We start from the raw sequence: 18,940 nt of genomic DNA on the forward strand, positions 1-18,940 counted from the left end.
TGAATCTTGATTGTGGCGTCATTTCAAGGAAATGAATAAAAATATAAGTACGGTAAAATAATCGTACATTATAAACATTTCAGAAAAAAGACCTTTATGGTTTCGAAGAAACGTTTTTGGCCGGAACATTAACCACGTTATTTTCTCCTTACAACAAATTAAAAAAAATGTATATATTTTTTATTTTAAAGGCTGTATCTGCAGTTGTTTGCTAACAGACTCATATATATATATATATTAATGTTTGTTATTTTCGTCAGCGTAATAAATATTTTGTTTTAAAGCTAAGACTTCTAAGGGTGATTGTGACATATTTAATACTGCACTTGCGGCTTTTAATCACTAAGCTGATAAGATATTTTGTTTGTTTTGAATTTTCGCACAAAGCTACTCGAGGGCTATCTGTGCTAGCCGTCCCTAATTTTGCAGTGTAAGACTAGAGGGAAGGCAGCTAGTCATCACCACCCACCGCCAACTCTTGGGCTACTCTTTTACCAACGAAAAGTGGGATTGACCGTCACATTATAACGACCCCACGGCTGGGAGGCGAGCATGTTTAGCGCGACTCGGATGCGAACCCGCGACCCTCAGATTACGAGCGCATGCCTTAACGCGCTCGGCCATGCCGGGCCATTAAAGTGAGTAGTGGCCTTCCAACGAAAAGAAAAAAAAAAATGAATTATTGTAGACACAACATTTTCCTCTGGTGCTACAGAAGAGGATTAAAAGTGTGATAAAGTTCCACACTGTAGCAGTTAACACTCTTTAATGATTCCATTGCACAAACTCTTTATGGTTATATTTAGGCGCGGCCCTGTGGGAGAGCTCTAGATTTTACCAATGATATGCTGAGATCGAATCCGCGTAAAAAAATATTCCCTCTCCACATTAAGATTTGGGAGTTTTGTAAGTGGGACAGTGAATCCCTTAGCGCGAGTGAGAGGTGTGTGTTGATGTTGGAGCTTGTGATTGGCTTTCTTCTCTCTGGTCAGTAGTTCAAAAGTATGGACGGCAGCAAATAGTTTTAGTGGTTTTGGCATAACAAAAAGTACGTAATACGGTTATTGTGACTTACCTAACGTTTCTTTGTTGTTATTTTCTGTTAATCTAGTAAATAACTATAGTTCATAATATGAGAAAACTCTCTTCCTGGGAAATATATAATCATAAGAAACTCTGGCAAATATCAAGCGAGAAATTAAAACTTCAAGAATATGATGCAATTTCTGAACAACGCTTTCGTTAAGCAACTAAATTAACAAACCTGGTATTTTCAGGTGTTTCAGCACAATTAGTTTTATAGTCATGTGACCACTTATGTCTGACACGGCGTAACTGGGAACTTATATTATATTTCTGCATTCATCATATGTACTTTTATTTCTAGACTAATGGACAAACTGAACTGTTTTTTTTTTTTTACTTCTTCAGGCTTAAGAAAGCAAATTTCAGTTTGTTTAAACTTATGCTAAATAAACTCAAAAGCACTAGTTTCTGATTCTTTTCTAACACAAGTGATAGATAGTATTTATATAGTTTATTATGCTTACTTACGACAACGTAGCTTTAGAACGTTAGCTTATAATTGTAACGTAAGAAAACAGACTTGCTATACATTTTTAATACTCTTGGTGTAAGACAACAGAGTTTCTTTACATTAGTTTATAGTTTTTGTTTTTGTTTTTTTAATTTCGCGCAAAGCTACTCGAGGGCTATCTGCGTCGTTAGTTTATAATCTTACCTTAAAATAATAGAGCTTTTATAGACCAGTTTGATATCCTAACATGATATAAGAGAACTACTATATGTTAGCTTACTAAAACACAGACACACAAACAGTTCATCAAAATTTCTATGAGGTAATTTTTTATTTACTTTTAAGAATACGGAACCTACACAGACATGCATGTGTGAATTCCAAATTTAAACACAAAGTTTAAACTCATTGATTTCTGATGTTGAAATAGTAAAAGAATATTATAATCAGGTTATTATAAACTCAACATACTTTTAAAAATACAACTGCTTTATTTTAATGGAATCCATTTGGTTATTAAAGCCTGTCGTCGTGGTTGTTGTTTGTGATTAAACACAAAGATACACGGATATCGAAACCCGGTGTTTGGCGTTGTAAGTCCTCAGACATACCGCTGTGCCACTGGGGAAGTTAAGCCTTTTGTAAAGGAAACAATTTTTCTGTTTTATTTGAAAATATAAGCCCTACTGGCTTAGTTTCCACAGAAAAATCTATACTTTGATTTCAGTTAGGAGTGTTTGTAACAACATTTCTTAAGTGCTAGATAACATGTTTTCCTATTTTAAAATAAAGAAAATCATTTGGAGGACGTCTAGGCTGCTTTAATGTTGTTTGTGTGAAAAACGTTTGTAACTCAGTGTGTTTTAGTTTCGTTCCTCTTTTAAGTTGTAGGACGTTTCTAATAAATGTTTCACGATATTTTAAGATTTGTAGATTCGGTTGAATGAGTTCTTAATTTATAAGATGCTGAAATATAACAAATTTTATCAGAATTTTTACTGTTCTTTTGGTTATTTTTATCTATTAATTTCAATTTAAAGACATAATTTTCACTTAAGGTTACATAATCAAATTTAATATGATGCCTTCTTTCATGATGAAATTTGTTATATGCTAAATGGAGATTTTAGGAAGCACTTTCATCATATAATATAAATGCCGTAAGATGTAAAGTATACTAGGTGGCGCTACTTGAACTTGATTCTGAGGATTTCCGTATGACAAAATTGCACAATGGGCCACCTTTATTCACTTTGTCGAGGGGAATCTAACCCCAGATTTTTGCGTTATAAGCCCGCAATCCTTACGATGTTTTTAAACGATTATTAAATTACTCTAAACTAGGTTAAAATATTCGAATTATTTATATCAACATAATCACTCATGTGCTTTCTGTCTGTTGATATAAATACAATAACAATAGGTGGCGCCAAACCTGATTATTCTCTCTCAAGTGTTCTTTGTCTTTCTAGTAAAACGTAATTTATCTAACAACTGATAGAATTATTCGTTGAGGTTTAACATCGATAAAAGGCATTGTGTCTGAACCAGCTTCATTTTTCTTTCATTCTTACTCAAAATACACTGAGAAAGAACCAGTTCATTGAATAAATAAAAAAAAAGGAAAAAAGTGGGCAATCGTCTTTGCTGTTTAGGATGTCAAAAGAACGTCTAGATACGTTTGTTCTGTTGTATTAGTATTGATAAGTTAACAAAGAATTCTTCGAGTGGTGCAAACCTTTGGTTTTAAGATCAATGGTGTCTGGAATTGTTTAACAGCTTTATAGTCTTGCGAATGTCCTTCAGAATCGTTGCACGACATTGTACTTTTTTTTTTCTTTAATTGTATTATGCAAAAATACTGTGTGAGTTTGCACCTTGTCGCCAGCCTGGTACCGGTAGTAAATTAAGAACCAACCAGAGTAGTTTTTAAGCCTTTGTTGCTTAGGCTTCACAGTATGCAACGTTCAATCTAATTACAGGTGCTGAACATACGTAATCCAGGTATTAATTTTAGGCTGCATTATCCCATACTTATTCAAATAATCTCAATAACTAACGCAATAATATTTGAGCACTAGAAGGCACTACTTAACGTCGCGGTAAGAGACTGGTTAATACATCGCATTCACTAATATTTAAGTGTATATATTTATTTGTAAACTAATTAAGCTGTCACCAAAGTACTAAATAACAAAAAATAGAAAATAAATAAAAAGATAAATAAACGTAGAAATATGTGCTTATAAGTTTATTACGTTGCCACCAGGGATGCTGACTATGAAAAATATCTCTATAAAGGGGACCATATATTTTTTAAAGAATGCGCCAGGCCTTTTTAAAATCTGTACAAGGTAGACGTGTAAAATAATAATAAATTATTTATGCTGCGATGTTTGTTTTACTATGTATGTAACATATTATACACGTGACTGGTTCTTTGTAACCAGAAATGGAAACTACTGCACAAGACTTATAGTAGTTGAGTAGACGAAAAAGGTATCACGTCCGGTTAAAGTTGTCGGTGAGATTATTCAAACTTCCTTTATATTAAAAGTAAAGAGAACGATTATAATATGTTCAGTAATCCATAGATTTCCAGGAACTTAAACAATTTAGTACTGCGAACGAAATACGACTTCTCAAGTTTGAAAAGGTCTCTTACTTCAAAGGAATAGTTAATTTATGGTTATATATATATTTATTTAATACATTAGAAGTAATAAGATTTACAATATAGTAGAAGTGGCTGCTTTATGGTTAACAATATTGTCGCTTGTAGAAGTATGATTTGTTAGTGTTACTTTCGGTCTTAGTCGGGGAGTGGGTCCCCCGCTAGTACAGCGGTAGTTAGTGGGTCCCCCCTAGTACATCGGCAGTCTTCGGGTTTAGATTGATAAAATCAGGGGATCGATTCCTTTCGGTGGACTCAGCAGATAGTCCAATGTGGCTTTGCTATAAGAAAAACACACCCCCTAGTGGCCCAGAGGTAAGTTTGGAGACTTATAATACTAAAAATTTTGTTTCGCTATCCGTGGTGAGCAGTGCACAAATTCTCTATTATGTGACTCTGTACTTAACAAGAAAACATATAAACAAACAAAACTTTAGTTGTTAGGAATGAATCGCACGTGATGATGAAGTGGAGTTAAAGTCAAACACGTTTTTTAATTGGTCAAAAATGTTTTATATTAAACTGTAAGATGTCTCTTTACATATCTCTAGTTTGTTTATTTTCTGTGTTCCTATGAGGTTTCTTCTTTAGTGGGATAGTGGTAAGTTTATGGATTTGCAGTTTTAAAATTCGGGGTTCGATTCCTCCAGGTAGACACAGCAGATAACCCAGTATGTCTTTGTATCAATACGAAGAAACAAACAAATATTTTCCAGTTAATGATTGCAAAGAGATATCAGGATTTTAGTCAACCCTTTTACGTGGGGGTTCAGAAAAAATATTATTTTGTGTTTCATTCGAAAATGTTAAGCTGCCCCTCATATATCAGTTTTGAAATAGTCTTCAGTTTAGAAGCTCATAAGCGATTCTTAAAGTAACAATAAGTTATTGGACTCTATCTCTCACATACAGCTCTAATTAGGGCCCTAAATTCGTTGAGTTTGGGCAGGAAAAGGAAATCGGGATTAACTGTAGCGGAAGCGGAAATAGAAATGGCGGATATTAACGGGAATGGTCGACTATATGGAAATTTTCCTCGCCAAGCAGTCTGGTACCACAGAACGGAGAGTATAGTGGTGGACATTGACCTATAAAGTGAAAATTTGGATATTTTGTTTAAATAAAATATACATCAAGACAAACTTTACGATTTAAAGTAATTTACAAATTGGAAACGATTACATGCAGGCAAAATATTCATGCGCCACCTGTAGTATTAAAGCTATAACTTACTGTCGATTTTTCGAGAGAACTCATGTGGGAAGACATTACCAAAATCAGTCATGAACAGAAAAGCATATTTTTGATGTCGAAGTCAGAATAAGAGATAATCAAATGTATCTCTTTTTTATTTATTAGATTACTTATAAAATTTGTTGAGTAGCTTCACATATATATCAGAAAATATGTGAAGTTAATACGTCTAAAGCCTAGTGAGTACGTATTTATGAATGGAACTTAAAAAGTCCCAATTTACATCAATGAAACTTAATATCAGTGATTACGTCTTCTCTTTTTTTTTTTATTTCAACGTTTCCACGAATCAAATCCACAAAATTTCTCACTCTTAGTGGCGAGTTTGTAGATTTACAACACTAAAAATCGGGTGTCGATACTCAGATTACAGATAGCAATTTTTGTGGCTTTGTTTGTTCTGAATTTTTCTCACAAAGCCACAGGAGGGAGGGTTATTTTCGCTAGCCGTTCCGAATTTAGCAGTGTAAGACTAGAGGGAAGGCAGCTAATCATAAGCACCCACCGCCAACTCTTGGGATAACCTATTACCAACGAATAGGGGAATTGACCGTCACATTATAATGCCCGTTTGGTGTGACGGGGATTCGAACCCGGGACCTTCAAATTACGAGTCGAGCACCTTAACCACCTGGCCATGGTGGGTCTCAAAATATAAGGGACCACTTTACCTCTGGAATAGTTTTGAGTTATACCCACTTATCTTATGTCTTACATTTGCAAATTTGCTAAGATTACGATATTCATAAGGAGATAAGTGCTAATTATATCCATCGGGGTTGAAATTTAAGTCTCTTCGAAGCTGGTAAATATTTGTTACTAAATGTTTCATATATAAATACAAGTTACTTAGAGACAAATCCAGGAAGGTGTAAACGGTAGCTTTATTCAGTTAAATGAAACATAATATAATTAAATAAAGTAGGTTCCAAGACAGAAGATAGATAGTCTCGGCTGCTGCCTGCCACAATGTTTCATCTTACTACCAGCAGAGGGCGTTAGTGCGAGTCATATTGATATCTGTATTAACTGCGTAGGTTGTGCCTGTTTATTAATACTTGCTATAAAAATTATTACAACCTAGACAAATGCCCTTATAAAAAAATAAACCTTATTTTCTTTCAGAGAATCTAATAATTTTTCTTCTTTAAAAAACGTATTTCTCAGAAGCTGAGAACTGATCATTAGTACGAAAGGCAGGGTATGAAACCTTTTGAGTAACACCCCAAGAAAGGATGAGATAAAACACAAAGTTTAGGCAAATACGTCCTGTCGGTATTTCGAGACAGGACGTATTGTTTGACGTGTGACTAAGTTATTAATGCTCAGTGGCAAAGCGGCATGCTTGGGGATTTGCAACGCAAGAAATCGGGTATTGATATGCACGTGGTGTACAGAGCACAAATTTGTTGTTTTTTTTTTTTTCGCGCAAAGCTACACGAAGACTATCTATGTTAGCCGTCCATAATTTAGCAGTGTAAAACTAGAGGGAAGACAGCTAGTCATCACCACCCACCGCCAACTCTTGGGCTACTCTTTTACCAACGAATAGTGGGATTGACCGTAACATTATAACGCTCCCACTGCTGAAAGAGCAAGCATGTTTGTTGTGACGGGGATTCGAACCCGCGACCCACAGATTACGAGTCGAGTGTCTTAACACCCCTAGCCATGCTGGGCATCAGAGCACAGATAACTCAAAGCGGAACTTTGTACTTAGTTACAAAGAGACAATATTAAGTTATTTTTTGCCAAAATAAATCCCGATTTTTTTGTTTGTTGGGTAAGAAATTTTGCGCACAAGCCACAGAAAGTATTTTCAAATAACCGTATCCACTTTTGAAAAGACAGATTGAATGAAAGAGGCATCCAATCAACGACATTCACCAACAACTTTAAAACTACTCTTACCTGACCGAATAGTGAGATTTGACAGCTATCCAAGTTACAAGTGTGTTCCTAGTAGTAATGGGACGAGAACCGTAAGAGTGATATAAGCACAAAAACATTACATACATAATCAATCAGTCAGCTTGCCTGATCACCAAAACACTTTCAAATTATAAGTTAATTCTCCATTAAAATCATTAAATACGAAATAAATTAGCATCGTCAAGATTAGAAAAATACATACATATATATGTATAAGTTTGTGACACTGTGTTCGCACCTTTCAGCCATTTGTTCCTTACACATTTCCACATGTCTTAATAAATCAGCATCTAATTTGACACAATAATACTAAATAACATGAGTAAGGTTAGATAAGGGGCTGGATCCCATTTAATTTCGAAACAAAACACTATTCAATCAGCACAATTTGACACAGTGATACAGACGACATAAGGAAGGCCCAACGGGAGGGAATATTGCATCCCCCATATAACTTCGTATTGATCGGAATCTTTAAAACTGTACGTGTTTCTTGTTGCTATTGGTAACTTTATGTATTTTCCTTGTACTTGTAATGTTTACTATGCTCAAAAAATAGAAACACAATTTCTTATCCTTTGTGACAAACGAATTTTTATTTCACCCGTCCAACGGATGGGTAACTCAGCGAGTGCATATATATTGTAAGGTTTGTTTATTATGTTGTTTTACGAATATAATATCTAGCTCCAAACTGAACAGTTTAAGGCTATAATTTTATTAGAGTTCAACGCCTAAAGCTAACTAAATAATTTGTTTTTGTTGGATAACTTTATTTTTGTATCTTATACTAGAGTTGGGAACACCATGGCCTAGTGGCTACGATTTTAAATTCACAGTCGGGAGGTTGTGCAGAGCTTTAATTTATATGAATGGAATTATTTATATAAAAAAATCAAACAAACTTAGAAGAAATTAAAATACACATTCTTCCCGTTGAGTTGTTATTTTTAAACTAGAAGAGTGGGAAATGTTTATTTTTTGTCTTCTATTATTTAAAGCCCCCCGTTAGTACAGCGGTAAGTCTACGGATTTACAACGCTAAAATCAGGGGTTCGATTTCCCTCGGTGGGCTCAGCAGATAGTCCGATGTGGCTTTGCTATGAGATAAAACACAAAAACGCTATTATTTAAAAGAGGTAGAAACGATGCTTGAAAAACCACAAAACTCTGTCACTGTTCCAGAAAGGATGGGCGGGGACTAGAAGGTTCTTGGTTTGCATCTCTTTTCCTCAAAAAATAAAAAAAATTGCGTCCTGCACCTTTGGGACTGGATGATTTTTAAGGGTGAGGGGAAGTTCTGCTATCCGGTCAGAGATGCTAAAAGGATGGAATGAATGTTGCGGAGCGACATTCTCCGCTGATCTGTCAGTTCAGAATTAGGGACATTTAACGCAAATAATCTACGAGTAACTTTGCTCGAACATCCAAAACAAATAAACAGTTTTAGAAAAAAGGCAAGAGCTATATCAACAGGTAAGATGTTCCAACTTCTGAACCTTTCATTCTTTGAGCTGAAACAAACGATACTTGCTCATCGCCATCCCTAACTTTGAATTATAGACTACAGGGAAAGTAACTATTCAACGTCATCAACCCTAATTTCTTGTTATAACAAAACACTTGGATTTTATCGTAACTCCTTTAGTATAACCCCAACCTCAAGGCACAAGGTGCAATTTGCAGCAACAGGTTGAGAACCACAGTTTTAATACGTCAACCTCTAGGCTAGGCCCGGCTACGCCAGGTGGTTATGGCGCTCGACTATTTATCCGAAGGTCGCAGGTTCGAATCCCCTTAACACCAGACATGCTCGTCCCTTCAGCCGTGGGGGCGTTATAATGTGACGGTCAATCCTACTATTCGTTGGTAAAAGAGTAGCCCAAATGTTGTCAGTGAGTGGTTATGACTAGCTTCCTTCCGTCTAGTTTTACATTTCTAAATTAGGGACGACTAGCGCAGATAGCTCTCGTGTAGCTTTGCGCGAAATTCAAAACAAACCAAACCTTTAGGCCAGGCCAGCTTTGTATGAGGATTATAGAAACTTACAAAGTTCGTAAATGAAACGAATTTATAAGATTGTCCCTGATTTTTTTTATCCATAGAAAAGAATTCTTGATAGTAAAAATAATACTTTTCCAATCTTTTTCTTGCAGAACAAAAGCTTAGAGGCAAATATATAGATACAAGAACACACATGACAACTGACAAGTCTTACCTTTGAACTTTGTTTACACGTAGAATTAAGTAGTGATAAACAAACCTCAATACTGAATAAAACCTTCCAATGATTCCAGTGTAGGTATCACGGTTTATAAACATTGAAAACCGAGTTTTGATACTTATAAGAAGCAGAGAACAAATAATCCATTGTGGAACTAGGTGCTCAAAAAACAAACAAACAAATAATATCAAGTAATTTACAAAATGTTTGCTGTCAATAAATGAATATTGAACTTTCAAAACATGTTAAAAATCAAAGCCGTTTCCACTACATTCGAGACAAGACTAGAAGGTCTAACAAAATTTGTTTTGCACGTCACAACTGTGACCCTCCGGCAATGACAATAAGGTTAAGATATTCGAAATAAGATTATAACGAAAAAAATAAAATAAAATGTATTCCACTAGAAGCTTCTAAAACAATAGAAAACGACTAATGGTCAGGTTAAGTCATTAATAGTATATTTACTTGACAAGCTGGGCCGGGCATGGCCACGTGGTTAAGATGTTCGACACGTAATCTGAGGGTCGCTGGTTCGCATCCCTATCACACTAAACATGCTCGCCCTTTCAGCCGTTGGGGCGTTAAAATGTGACGGTTAATCCCATTATTCTTTGGTAAAAGAGTTGGCGGTGGGTGGTGATGACTAGCTGACTTCCCTCTAGTCTTACACTGCTAAATTAGGGACGGCTAGCGCAAATAGCCCTTGTGTAGCTTTGCGTGAAATTCAAAACAAATCAAACCAAAACTTGACACACCTTGACGTATTTAAACCTAAGGCTTAACACATCAATATCAAGTACCTTGGCTTGGAAATAGAGTGCCCAGTGGTTAGTTTAGATAAAACACTGGGTTTTTTTACTCAAAATTTCATGAAGTATTTAAGCATAAGATGTAATATTAACTGAAAGTATATCATGGCTTGGATACGTAGTGACCAGTGGTCGGTTTAGGCCACTAATAACCTTTTCATTCGATATCGCTTGAAGTATTTATATCATAATTTTACGAATCAATAGTAAGTAACATAATATTTCAAAACGAAAGCAACTATAAATAAAAATATACAGTTTTTTTTTAATTTAAGGAACAACTTATTAATACGAAAACATTATGTAACCAAAAACTAACCCAGTAAGGCGGTGGTTAATGCACTCGACTCGTAATGTGGTAAGCGTAAGTTCGAACCCCATCCCACCGAACATGCTCGCCCTTTCAGCCATAGGGGCGTTATAATGTGACAGTTAATCCGATTATTCGTTTGTAAAAGAGTAGCCCTAGAGTTGGCGGTGGATGGTGACAACTAGCTGCCTTCCCTCTAGTCTTACACTGCTAAATTAGGGACGGCTGGCGCAGATAGCTCTCGTGTAGCTTTGCGCGAAATTCAAACCAAAGCATATTACAATAATGCAAAAAAACTATGCGTGTTCAATGGATAGCGTTTCCAAAAAATGAATTATACTAATCTTTTAAGATGTCGACTGTATATTAAAGAACTTTCGGTTACTTATAAGCACGAAAATGAAAAATAAACGTAGGAAAAAATATATTTATTCTAAACTAGGGTGACTGCTGGCTACTTGAAGTGACTAATACAGTGCAACATTTTTACTTTCTAAACTTTATCCGCTTTCAAAGCCCGTGATAAATAAACATTTTTGCTTGTAAAGCTGTGGTTATCCGATCAAACTGGTTAAGAACATTGCTTTTAAGCATATCTATTCATAGATATTGTAAAATCTAACAGTTAGTGTACCGGGTTGTGGTATAGAATGTCCAAGGTTTAAGTCTCGGTATTTCGCTGAACACTTTTAGTACTTTTAATTAATACTGCTATTATTTTAAGAGTCTCAACATGAGCAGCGAATGCGGTTCACTTCTACCCTTTCTTCTACTGGTCAGCAGTTCGAAACTAGAAATGAATGTTCCAAAACCTTAAAGATCTCAGATGTGACCTCTTGACCTATGTGTCGCATGAGGTGTCGTTCAACTTGAAAATTATTATTTTGTAATTTTGGTTAAAAAAAATATTGATGGAAGAATGAAAAGAAGATTGCGCAGCGCCATCTAGTATCATAATGATAAATATTTTGATACTTTCCTACGCAATGTTTTATAAAATAAATTATCAGTCCTCAAAAACCGCACTATCTTAAGTTATGAGAATTACAAACTATAATTGCACGATATGTAAGCCTAATATTTTACTTTCGTCAACTAAATACGTTGTCCTTTAATTATCCAGTTGTTCCTTATTGCACCCTCTTTCTCCAAAGCATTAATATTTCATTTGTTCAAAATTTAGTTTACATCAGTGACTGTCTTTCGTAACTCAACCACAAATACCAACTCTCCAGTGGCACAGCGGTATGTCTGCTGACTTACAACGCTAAAATCTGGGCTTCGAAACCTGAGGTGAGTAGAGTACATGTAGTTCATTGAGTGGGTTGTGCTCAATTACAGACAGTCACAACTAAATATGATGAGGGACATTCCGTTTTCATTTACAACCATTGTTTTTATAAACTTTAAACAACTGTAAAATTGTTGGTTTTGTCTAGTGGATGGGGGAGGTAAAATTTCCAGAAACTCCTTTCAAAAGTTACCAGTAACCAAACAGGGAGCTGTTGCAAAAGACAGTTAAAAACAGTTTTCCCAAAAAATCCAAGTTCAACAGTAGTGTACTGGGGTCATACTTATCAGTCCGGTGACAAAAATCAAAACTACTTAGCAACCAAGCAAAGCAAATGGCGCGGAATAGTTATTTTGTAATATTCTGCTTTTAATACCAGTGCGTTTTAAGCCTATCGCTCTTAAATTAAAACGTTAATAGCAGCAAATATACGCGTTTAAAGATATCGAATGTTTAATATTAGTTGAAATATGCGTTTTGTTCCTATTGTTATTGAAGTGAAATTATTAATATCTGCTTAATACCATTGTTGTTGAATTAAAAACGTTAACAGAGGTTGAGATGTTCAGTTTAAGTTCATTATTAGTGAATTTAATTCGTTGAGACAAACTAAAATATTCGTTTTAAGCTTATTGAAGCGGTTATTATTAGTTGAAATCTCAACTGAAGTCAAATGGTTTTAATATCATTTAATACCTGCATTTCATCATGGTTGGATCGCAACGGTAAATCCTGCAACAGAAAATGAGATCTGAATTGAGAACTTGTTCTTGTGTAAGGGAACTGAGATTTTTTTGTAGACCTGCTCATGACATGCAGTGTCCCGGCATAGCCAGGTGATTAGGGCGCTCGACTCGTAATATGAAGGTCCCGGGTTCGAATTCCCGTCACTTGAAACATGCTCGCCCTTTCAGCCGTGGGGGCGTTATAATGTGACGGTTATTCCCTCTATTCGTCGGTAAAAGAGTAGCCCAAGAGTTGGCGGTGGGTGCTCATGACTAACAGCTTTTCCTATAGTCTTACATTGCTAAATTAAGGACGGCTAGCGCAGATAGCCTTCGTGTAGCTTTGCGCGAAATTCAAACAAAAACAAACAAATATGATATGTACATTACGTTATTACACTAAACTTCATAAATAATCATTTTAGTTTTTAATTTGGTCACAAGGTGACTTGAAATATGCTTCCTATTTAAATATATTTTTTTAAATATTATTAATTTTTATTTCGTATTTCTTGAGTTGATTATTTGGAATGAAGAACAAAATTACACAATGGGCTATCTGTGCTCTGCTCACCGCAAATATCGAAACCCGGTTTATAGCAGTGTGAGTCCGCAGACGTACTGTTGTGCCAATGGGGGGGGTAATTATTTATTTAGGTCTTAACAAAGTTACTTACTACAAACACGTACACAAACTGTTTGTATAAACATAGAATTGGTTTCGGCTAAATATGTGCAGAATATAGTTCTAAATTATTTTTGAATCAAAATACAAATAAATATTTAATAAGAAGATATTAAAGATCTATTATCGTGAAAGTATGAAGAAACAAAGGACTTTGGAAATAACAATCTTTAGAACAAACCGAACTTCTTAAACATTGGAATAACATCAGTGAGGTCCGATTATTTGTGGAAGTTTTCATGTACCTTATTCTAATGTCCGTGCGGAAACTGATGTAACATGATTCGTTAGGTCACTTCATTCCGAACTTCTTAAACATTGGAATAACATCAGTAAGGTCCAATTGATTAAGGAGTTTTCATGTACCTTATTCTAATGTCCGTGCGGAAACTGATGTAACATGATTCGTGAGTTCGCTTCATTCATGTATATTGGTTATTTGTCACCAACAGTTTAAGGATTAAACACCACCACAGGCAGTTTTCTGGTTTGTATCTTATATTAGTGTTGTCGGTTCTGTTGTCAACTGTTACGTAGCATTTGTGATACTTCACCTGATACACGATTAATGATAACTAAATCTTGATTGATTTTGATAAGATTAGTCAGTTATCACCTTTCTGTTACACTTGAAAACAAGCAAAAAAAATATTGACCATTCACCAATGGCTGACCACCATAACTGCTTTCTATTGATCAATTACCAACAGTTGAGGATCAGAGTTACTTTTTCTGAGCGCTGTTTCTACAGTTGAAAGTCACAGTTTTTCTTTGTTGGTAGACATTTCTTATTTGTATTGACGCTTTCGTAAAATATGTTAACACCTAACCTTCAATTGGTGGTCGCAAAATTTGTGTTTAATAACAAGATTTTTGTTAGACGGGCACCTACTATCATGGTTCCCTTGAAGTCTTATAGATCCTTGATCTTCCATACTGTCTCGCAGGCTAACTGTCATATGACTTCATCAATTCATTGATGAGGATAAGAGAATCATCTGTATGTTGCACAATCAGTCTCCTATGGATATGCAAGTATTTAAAAAGTTTCTCGTGATCACGAATAACCAACTTGAAGTAAAAAATTAAAATAAAGGAGAGAACAACGTTTCGACCTGGAAAAGGTTAGCCTGAAAATGACTTAAGAAGGTCAAAACGTTTAAAAAGTTTGTTTGCACATGTCAGTGTGCACCCAGTGTTAAATACGACCACTTAATTATTTCATATCGCTTTAAAGTTGTATGTATTCATTAATGCGATGCTGGAACGAAACGTTTCTATTTACTACAAAAAAGGAAAACATTAGACGAACAAACAATTGTATAGAGTTTGTTAAAATGTGCACTTCCTGTTTATACCAGTGGAATGTTACATTTTTATTAAGTTTGTGTTTGGTAATCACAAAGCTGCACAATCTAGAGTGTTTGCTATGCTCATCACGGGAATTGAAATCCGGTTTGAAGCATTATAAACCTTCAGACTTTACTAATAACCCAACTGGGGTGGAATATTTCGTCAGTTAAACGTTCACAGTTTAATTAAAACAGTCTAAACTACGTTTGTTTTCTGTTTGCTATTTTTCACACCAACGTTTTTAAAAAGTTCAGTTAGTTCTATATATTGTTTTACTAACAATTTCGCTAATTGAGGATACAATTAACGTTGTTTCTTATGAAAACTTTAGATCTGATCGTTGCTACAAGACGATATATATATATATAAATATATTGCACTGGTTTTAGCCGTTTCCTCGTCAGTATCACCCGTGGCTGTTGGAATAACCTGAATTTTAAATTGAAATCCATTCGTAGTTATCCAAGAAATACTAAAATCGTTTGTTAGGGCAAATGCTGATCAGTTTTGTATCGAAACTGACTGTTGCAGAAGATATGTTATTTTTTTGTTTGATATTCCACAATTTAGGGTAAACAAGGAATAAGAAACCACAAACTTTGAATGATTGTTTGTTTGTTTTAGGGCAAATCTACGTTAAGCTGCTTGTTGTATTCATCCCAGGTTTTAGCGTTTAAAGCCCATAAACTTACTGCTGTTCTACAGTGGGACACTTTTAAATAAAAAAATTAAAAAAAACTGATTGGCGGTTTTCTTTTCAACGCATTCCTCCTAAGTGCATTTAAAGATGTTATATTTTTGACACGTATTGGGTATTTAACGAATAATTCGTTGCTTCTAAAACAAATCCGGATAAAAGGTAACCCATTAAATAAGTTACAAAATGTTAGAGCAAGCTTAAAAGCACACTTTAACAGCCGAACGCAGCCAAGTGCTTAACGTGTTAAAGTGTGGATCACTTTAAAATTATGGACAGCTAACTTTGGGTGCGATCTAATAAACAACTAAAAACAGAAGATGAGCAAAAGGGATATATTGTGTTTGGTAACGTGTGTGTGTTTTATTACAGCAAAGCCGCACAGGACTATCCGCAGAGATTTTGGTGATACGTTTTAATATGATTTGTTTGTTTTTGGAATTTTGCGCAAAGCTACACGAGGGCTATCTGCGCTAGTCGTTCCTAATTTAGTAGTGTAAGACAAGAGAGAAGGCCGCTAGTCATCACCACCCACTGCTAACTCTTGGTCTACTCTTTTACCAACGAAAAGTGGGATTGACCGTTACATTATACCGCCTCCACAGTTGAAAAGGCGAACATGTTTGGTGTGACGGGGATTCGAACCCGCGACCCTCGGGTTACGAGTCGAACGCCTTAACCCACCTGGCCATGCCGAGCCTTATACGAATAAGCAACTACAATCCATTCTAGAATGTAAATACATTGTTGGATTTTGATTGTTGACCTAAATACTAAAACATTGTTTACTGCAAATAATATTGTGTTCTTTATAATGATCGAAATGTAATACGTTATGAAAACTAATCTTCCTTATGTACGAGTTTTAACTTGTTATAAAATATAACTATCCTTTAGTTACAGTAAAAATACAGATGTGGGAGTTTATATCTGCAGTGGTAGGTGTAACGGTGCCACTTTGGACCTAACTATATCTGGAGCGACAGAGATTCGAACCCCTGACCCTCAGATTACCAGTCGAATGCCAGGCCTTCAATACGAATTAACCTTACTACCTTTTATTCCTGTTGTAACGGAAAGTGCTCAATATCTTACCTGAAGACAGCCAGAATTACAAATTAAAGAAATGTATAAGCTTACCACTATGTGAAATAATTCATTCACTAATTTAGAATTTAGAGATATTAAAACAAACCATGCGCTGAATATATAATTTTGTACTTTAGTACTTTGTGCAGTCACGTTAACTGTCAAACATGTCCAAATATTAGAAGGAAGAAAAAAAAAATTCCAAAGGTTTGACACTTTGACAAATAAAGTGTTTCGTGGTATTTGGCATTTATCTTCTAAATGTGGGAGTGAGTTTAAATTTAACATTCATTCCAGCCACTTATTCGACTATGAACAGCACTCCAAGAAGGAGCAATCTTCACAGGTTGTACCGGTCAAAAGAGCCTATCTATACGTTGAAAAGTTTCCACTGAAACCAAGCTACTCTTTAAATATATGACGAGGCCATTTTACAAATGAAATTCAGGAGACGAATCGTTAAGCAAACTCTTTGGCTGGAAAAGTGTCCTAAAAATTAGATTCTCTGCTCCACTTTATTATGTTCCAGTTTCACTAGAGGAGCTCTAACAGGGTCTAATTTACCACATGAGCACACAGCTTTCTCCAAAAAAAAACATTTTAATATTAATTTCCATGGCTTAGTTTGTAACATTAATTCAAGCAAGTCTGTCGTAGATTCCTGTAAAACAAAATAAATAAAAGTGCAATCCGAATATTTTATAATTATTTAATTATTCTGTGGTTATTTTTTGCTTTAAAGATAGTCAACAAATAGTATATATCTATTTCGAATGTTGTCTCCAAAAGATAAAAATTAATATATCAAAAATTCCTGTGGTATACGTTCCACAAAGTCTTCTGTTTTGTTTTTCACATTAGTTTAATCAAAATACAGTTTGTTTAATATTTTCATGTTAAGTAACTGCATAATAACATTTAATTTATTGTTGTTTTATTTAAAGGAAGCATATAAGAAAGCAACAACTTGCTTAATATTTGTTCTGTAACAATTTCAAAAGATAAATTCATTTAAACGGGGATATATTTTCCAAATAACAGTATCTGAAATCTTCCCCTCATAGCTCATCAGTGTTGTTGCTTTGCAAAATTTAACACTTGTGGATTTAACTGTTAGAGTTTTACTAAATTCATCTAGTTTAGTTTCTGTAGTAGAAATATGCAAAAACAAATATCTGTAGACTTTCAGTTGCCATCTTTTGGAAGAGTCAATATATCTGTTAAACTAGCTTATTTTCGAAAACCAGTCTTTGTACATTTAATTTAGATGGTTTTCTTAAAAAGCCACTCCCTCTAGATTTGTTATGCTAGTTTTCTTGAAGAGTCATCGTTCTAAGTTTGTTCCACAGTCTTTTGTAAGAGCTAGCCCCTACAAATTTTGCTTTTTGCCCTTCTGCAAGAGCCAGCTGTTACAAGTTTTATTAACTGGTTTACTGCCAGATCCAATTCTTATGAATTTGTCTTGCTGTCACTTGCTAAAACCAATCCTTATAAATTTGTATTTCAATGGCCAGTTTTTATAAGTTTGTCTTGCAAGGATCAGTTATAATAAATTTGTCTTGCATGGACAGGTTTATACAAGTTGAAACTGCCGTCCTACTGCCAGATCCAATTGTCATAAATTTGTCTTGCTAATATTTTAAAGAATTATTTCTCGTTTTATACAAAAATCGATTCCTCTAATGTTCTTCTGCTGGTCTTTTGCATTAGTCAATCCAAATTTGCTGTGTTAACTTCCTAGAAAAGCCACTCAATAGAAAATTAATGTAATACGGTTTTGCAGAAGCTAACTAATTTGTTTTCAAGTGAAAGCCTTGTTTCAAAATCTTTAAACGAAGTTCGTCGTGTTTTTATCTTACGAAATCTAATTAATTTAAATTTTTAGAGTCATTCTTCTTCATCATTAAACCGTATAACTCTATTGGTACTGTTTTACCATTGACTCTTGCGTATTGATCGTTTCTTCACCATCTTAAGAATCTATATGACTCTGCTTCGTGTCACTTTTCATTATTATAAAACAGTTTTTCTTTCACCCGACATCAATAAAACTCGACAACGTCTGTCACCATATTAAGTATTAGCATTAGCTTTATTTTATTTATGTAGAACGAAATACACTTATTATCTTAAACGTCCTTAGGAGAGTACATTAAGCCATGAGTTTATCATTTTTGACTAGATTTACAGAGAGCAGTAGTATTTAAAACTAATCGTTTCTTTGGAAACACCCAACAACTTTTATAGAAAAGATCTTCGAATGTTACGTGTTCCAGTGAGTCAAACCTAATATACTAGAATCACAATGGCTGGTTTTTACTTGGTTAGATTGTTATACATTATCCTACGGCGGTTAT

The 18,940-nt window shown here is 34.8% G+C and overlaps 1 long non-coding RNA gene across 1 annotated transcript; it reads left to right on the plus strand.

Annotated features, from left to right (window-relative positions):
* Nucleotides 1-925: 925 nt before the first annotated feature.
* LOC143250273 (uncharacterized) lies at nucleotides 926-17,266 on the plus strand. The gene is made up of 3 exons (XR_013028120.1): nucleotides 926-1,048; nucleotides 11,927-12,036; nucleotides 16,392-17,266. It is a non-coding gene; the product is annotated as an uncharacterized LOC143250273 (long non-coding RNA).
* Nucleotides 17,267-18,940: the final 1,674 nt, after the last annotated feature.

Source organism: Tachypleus tridentatus, chromosome 5 (assembly GCF_004210375.1).
Source record: "Tachypleus tridentatus isolate NWPU-2018 chromosome 5, ASM421037v1, whole genome shotgun sequence".
NCBI lineage: Eukaryota > Metazoa > Arthropoda > Merostomata > Xiphosura > Limulidae > Tachypleus > Tachypleus tridentatus.